At 45.9% G+C, this 6,492-nt stretch overlaps 1 long non-coding RNA gene across 1 annotated transcript; it reads left to right on the top strand.

Moving 5' to 3' along the window:
• The first annotated feature begins 3,350 nt into the window (after nt 1–3,350).
• LOC123058759 (uncharacterized) lies at nt 3,351–4,786 on the top strand. The gene is made up of 3 exons (XR_006427292.1): nt 3,351–3,839; nt 3,922–4,211; nt 4,463–4,786. It is a non-coding gene; the product is annotated as an uncharacterized lncRNA (long non-coding RNA).
• The last annotated feature ends 1,706 nt before the right edge of the window (nt 4,787–6,492 follow it).

Below are 6,492 nucleotides of genomic sequence, written 5' to 3'. Positions count from 1 at the left end.
AAGCTAAGCGTACAGGAGCCGACGTAACCCAAGTTGCCAAGGGATGGCCCTGCACGGTGCTCTGGGTTGGACCAACACTCAGAGGAGCACTGGCCCGGGGGTTTAAAATAAAGATGACCCTTGGGCTGGCATAACCCAAGGGAAAAAGAGGCTAGGTGGCAAATGGTAAAACCAATGTTGGGCCTTGCTGGAGGAGTTTTATTCAAAGCGAACTGTCAAGGGGTTCTCATTATAACCTAACCGCGTAATGAACGCAAAATCCGGGAACATAACACCGATATGACGGAAACTAGGGCGGCAAGAGTGGAACAAAACACCAGGCATAAGGCAGAGCCTTCCACCCTTTACCAAGTATATAGATGCATTAATTAAATAAGATATGTTGTGATATCCCAACAAGTAAACATGTTCCAACAAGGAACAACATCTCCATGTTCCAACAAGGAACAAACTTCAATCTTCACCTGCAACTAACAATGCTATAAGAGGGGCTGAGCGAAGCGGTAACATAGCCAAACAACGGTTTGCTAGGACAAGGTGGGTTAGAGGCTTGGTTCAACAATATGGGAGGCATGATAAGCAAGTGGTAGGTATCGCAGCATAGGCATAGCAAAAGAGCGAGCAACTAGCAAGCAAAGATAGAAGTGATTTCGAGGGTATGGTCATCTTGCCTAAAATCCCGCAAGGAAGAAGAACGAGTCCATGAAGAAGACCAACGGACGTAGTCGAACGGTTCCTCACAAACGCGACGTAACCGGAACCAACCCGAAGAAGCCACACTGGAAAGAAACACACAACATAGTAAACAACCACCACATCAACATAGCATGATGCACAACCAAGTATGATGCAAGTCCGGTTTAATGAGGCATGGCATGACAAAATGCACAAACAACCCTACAAATTAAGTGGAGCTCAACATGCCGCGGAGTTGCATATTGAAGAAAACACCACATGACTTATTTATTTCTGTCTTGTTTATTTACCCAACAATATTAAATGTTGTTTAGCATGGAAAGAGGTGAAGCAAAATAAAACTACCTATCTAGTCAAGGTTAAAAGAGGCCGGAAGCATCGAACAACAATTCCGGTAAATCCCCATATACATATTATAGATTTGGTACTGTTCTGCCCTAAACACAATTTTAGGGTTGTTAAACATGCAAGATGAGTGCACCAAGTAAATCTAGGCATTTTTCTACCCCATTTACATATAAAGTTTATTAAAATCCGAGTTACGGTTATTTAGTTATGAATTAAATCATTTTAACATGGAAATTAAGCAAAACTTAAACAAACAACATTTTAAACATTTCAAACATGCATGAAAGTTGGAAATTATTAATCTAGCCAAAATTCTAAGCATTTTACATATAAAGTTTATTGGGTTCCGATGCACGGGTGAAAAGTTATTATATATATGATGTTGGAGGATTTTTCTATAAAACCGCAGTCTCTGGAAAAATTGACAAATCATAGAACAGGGAAAAAAACAAGCCATGGGTCGAAAATGGTTGGCCCAACAGAGAAGGGGAGGTATGGGAGCACTTCTCACCATGGGCCACGGCCCGGTACGGTGAAGGAGGAGGCAGGCCGTTGGGTGGCCGATTGGGCCTTCGGGAGATACGGTCCAGGCGAGAGGAGGCATGGCACGGTCAACGGGCACGAGCGAGCGGGAAGCAGAGAAAGGCCAACACTGCGATGACCGGCGGACTCCGGCGAGAAGACGACGGCATGTGGCGGGCGTGGGATCAGCTGACGACGGGAATGGGTAGATCCGGCCCCTGGGCACCGGATCTGGCCGGATGACGGCGCCACCGGGGTCGGCAGCATGCGACGACGGCTCGGCTCCCTGGCCACGGAGAGAGAGAGGTTACAGGAGAGAGAGATAGGAGCAGGGCAAACGCCATGGGAAGCAGAGGTGGCACCTGGTGGCGGATCCGGTGGTGCTCTAGTGGCGGTCGCCGGCGCGGGACCGCGACAAGGTTGGGCGGAGGCGTGGGGGAGCTGGTGTAGCGGGCGACGGTGGCTCAGGCCGGTCAACTGGGCGGCGCTACGAGCGGATGAGCGGGCGCGCAGCGGTGCAGGACGCGGGAGCCTCGGGCCCAGATCGACCCGAGGCGGGCCTGAGATGGGCTTCAGCGGGCCCTGCGGGAGGAGGAGGGAGGCATGGGCGATGTGCACTACAACAAAATTGAGATACTGTGACGAAAATCCACGTGACGTTGGTGGACAACGTCACGCAAATAACTAATATGTGACATTTTCGCAGGTGGCATCATTGATTACTTCAAATCGATGATGATAGACGTCACTAAATTGCCTCGACCATAGAGCGCACCTGGTTGCCAATTTGTATGACGTTTTGGAAATTTCCATGACCAACCTACTAGAGTCACCGAATATTACGAATGTATGATGATCGACTTTTTGTCATGTAATGTCGAGTAGTGGCACCCCATAGCTACTTCATGGTTTATTGAGCGGCAAGACCCACACGTCAGTGTTGGTAGTGGGGCCTGCCATATTTTATTTACAGAGAAGCGATGTAATTATTTTGTTCTATCTAATATAAATAGGTATAGTGGGTAAGGAAAAACTTATTGTGTTATATCTTTTTTTGCGGGGAGTGTTATATCTTTTTTATGGTGTGTTCTATCTAATATAAATAGGTAGTTGCTGGGCAAAAATGTTCAACCTGACATTCGTGCGCTCATGTTGTTTCAGTGAGTCCAAAAAAATGAAATAGGAGATTGAACGGAAAATGGGAAAACTTACAAATAGGTTTCGTTCTATTTGAAAAATAAGGTTTTTTACCCACCCACTCTGAATCGAGCGCTTATGAGGTGAGGTTTCATTCTATCTAAAAATAAAAAAAATAAAAGAAATAGGAGAGTCGATGGGAAAAGTATGGCACCAGAGGTTCGACCCCAAGGGAGTTGACAATGGGAGTACTTTTTTTTGCGGCAATCAGAGTACAATTTACGTTGTGCTAAAATATAGGAGTATGTATTATTCCCCCACAAAATAAATACTCCGTATGTATTATTACGTTTTGCACCAAGTAACCATCAGATCAAATGTTCCACATATAAACTATAGAAGATAATTAAAAAATAGAACAAGTTATTTTTGGTGAGAAACTAATTGACTGAACACAGGATTTATCTTCTTTGCCCACAAAAAATAGGACATATTTTTTGCAATCTAGCAAAAGCATGGAGACGGGAGAACAAATTTCAAGAAAAGACGGGCAGGGCGTGAAGTCTATGTGGGGCTAGCAATGTCAGTGACACGTTCTCCTACCACAAATATCTCCTCCCACGATTTCTCAAAAAAAAAAAAAAAAATCCTCCCACGATCCACGTCTCTTCTCTGGATACAAAGCCAAATCGCTATATAGCACTACTAGATTAGACGCCGCGGCCACCGTGCTGAAATCTGGATCTGGCAGCACCGGCGTCATCCTCGGCTGCGAGCGACATACCTCCTTCACCCCAGCGCCTCAAACTCGCCCCCTTCCTGCAAGTTGCGAAGGCCGCTGACAGGGCGTTCATCCACCTTCGACCTCACAACCGATCTGACCGCCCCGGATGTCGTTGCCGCCCGGCCAGATCGCCATGGCACTCGACGCCACCAACACCTGCACACTTCAGTAGGACCTGACGGCTGACGCCACACGGATCTGGCTGTCACGAACACCGCCACCGCCACACCGTCTTTCTCGCCAGTCCAGATCCACTTTTCCCTTATCTCAGTCGTGGTACGGGTGCCAGTCGCAGCACAGAACTATGAGGCATTGACGATCCAGCCGCTGTCTTGTTTTTTTGTCTCTTCAGGTAAGCCTATTCCCGTCGCCTTTGGTTCGTCTTTGCCTCCGATTCACAGGATCCCGATCTAACATCATTCCTCTCTACACAGGATGAACAATAATGCGGCACTCCCTCCATCGGGATCCAACAACACACGATAGTTGCGACTCCGTCTTCCTCCTCAACCATGTTGTTCCAAAATTTTGGATTGTTACAATCCACACCGTACACGATTTTGTATTTTTGCGTGTGTGCCAAAGTGCTACATAGGCGACAAGTTTGTTCCCTGTGTGATTACCCCTCATCAGCCAATCGATGATTGTTTTGCAGGTGGAGTAGCGCTCATGCCAGAATCGAGCATTATCTGAAACAGTTGTCATTCTCTCTAGATGCTAATAGGTACCAGTGAGATTGCTCACCTCCCCTCTTTGTCTTCCCACTGTAAAAAAAGCAAAATTGCTCTTTCTCGCAAGTAATGGATATGCATGGATTTATATATGTGCAGATAGTTGTAATGTGTCTATAAGTCTGTTAGCCGCACATGCATGATATAGCAAGTCACTACTAGCCTTATAATCACAGCATGCCCTCTTCTTTTGATCTGTTTACGAGTTTGTGGCAAATTTTAATCCTATGCTAGCTTTTGACAGGATAATATGCAAGTCACCTTTGAAGAAAATCGCGATGGACAAAGAAGCGTTACAACAACTTTAGTCGCCTTCAACAAATTAGGAGAAGAGACGACCAAAAAATGTTCCTTCCTTTGATGAAGACGGAAGCTATACAAATATGTTTGGGGGCCAAGACAACTCATTTGTTAATTTAGTCCTTAATGCCGATGATACTTGTTTCATCAAGTTTCTATGTAACTCGTGTTATTTCGGCCTATGTAGTATGTGAGCTATGATTCTGTTTTTAATAAAAATTATGATGGTGATCTGTGCTGTGAAATAGGCGAGATTAATTGCCTGCCATATATCAAGTAAAAGTAGTATGTGTGGACAATCGAAAGATGGATTGAATGAGTAGAAAAATTAAATAAAAATTTAAAATAATTGGTGAAAAATGGATATAGCCCAACAAAGGCTCAATAAAAATTGAGTACTGCATCAAACGATATTGGGCTGCAAATTGGCCATGGCCGAGAAAATGGATATAAATTCAAATCAACCGAATTATCGGGCTCGGCCCATTTAGAAGTATAATGTGTATTGGGCCATCGAAAATCTAGTGACATCGTACGTCATTGAAGGTCCCATATTGAGTGACGTTTTGTGCGCGCGCCGTCACTAGGAGTAATCTGTGACGGGGATTCCGTGACGATGCTCGTGACGCACGTAAAATGTCATGCATGGGTATTTTGTGACGTTTATGGATTTTTCATGACATTTTTTAACTCGTCATAGTAGGCCCGATCTCTTGTAGTGGTGGCAGCGTAGGAGTGGTGGAGGCCGGTGGCTCCGGTGGCGCTAGCGAGTGGAGATGCGCCAAGTGGCGGAGGGGGCTTCGGCCGGCACGGAAATGGAGGTGGTCGGCGGCGCTGATGATTAGGGGCGCGGAAATGGAGGTGGAGGGGAAGGAATGACCAAATTTGGAAGGAGGGGTTTCCTTATATAGGCAGGGTTAGGGTTTGAGGGGTTAGGAGAGGTTTTTGGAGCCTCCGATCGCGATCCGACGGCTCCAGACGTGAGGAGGGGTAGGTTGGAGCTTGTGGGCTGTGTAGAAGGCCTCGGACTGAGACGAGAGAAGAGAGAGGGAGGCCCGGCGACTGTTTCCAGAGACCAAAAACGTCCAGCGTTAGACCGGCTATACTGCCGCTATAGTTAATCGTTTGGGCGTCAAACGAACTCCGAATGTGATGAAACTTGACAGGCGGTCTATCTACACTATAATAAGACCACACGTCAACTCTCATCCCATTCCGAGAACATTTCCGGCCACTTATAAAATACTATTTCGGACATGCCGTGGGCGCATGCAAGTGTGGTTGGACTCAGAACGGACAACGGAGAGAACTCGGAGAACCCGGACGAATGCAAGTTTTAAAACATGATGATGCAATGCACATGATGACATGATAAGATGCAACACGCAAGCAAATGACAAGGCAACAACATCGAATAACTGGCGGACACCTGGCACATCGGTCTCGGGGCGTCACAATTATGATGTGGTATGATGGGGTGGTGTCCTCTTTTGAATGATTTAAGTGACTTGACTTGGCACATGTTCACACATGTAGTTGAAACTAAATCAACATAGCCTTCGCGATATTTATGTTCAGGGTGGATTATATCATACTCATGCTTGCATCCAATGTTTATTAATTTTAATGCATGTACATGGCTGTTGTCCCTCTCTAGTTGGTCACTTCCCAGTCTTTTGCTAGCCTTCACCTGTACTAAGCGGGAATACTGCTTGTGCATCCAATCCCTTAAACCCCAAAGTTATTCCAGATGAGTCCACTATACCTTCCTATATACGGTATCTACCTGCCGTTCCAAGTAAATTTGTATGTGCCAAACTCTAAACCTTCAAATAAACATTCTGTTTTGTATGCTCGAATAGCTCATGTATCAACAAAGGTTGTCCTTATCTTCCATGTTAGGTGGGTTATTCTCAAGAGGAGTGGACTCCGCTCCTCACTCATGAGAAAATGGCTGGTCACCGGGATGCCCAG

Source organism: Triticum aestivum, chromosome 3A (genome assembly GCF_018294505.1).
Source record: "Triticum aestivum cultivar Chinese Spring chromosome 3A, IWGSC CS RefSeq v2.1, whole genome shotgun sequence".
Lineage (NCBI taxonomy): Eukaryota > Viridiplantae > Streptophyta > Magnoliopsida > Poales > Poaceae > Triticum > Triticum aestivum.
The sequence above is the reverse complement of the archived record's forward strand: the minus strand, read 5'-3'. Positions and strand labels throughout refer to the sequence as shown.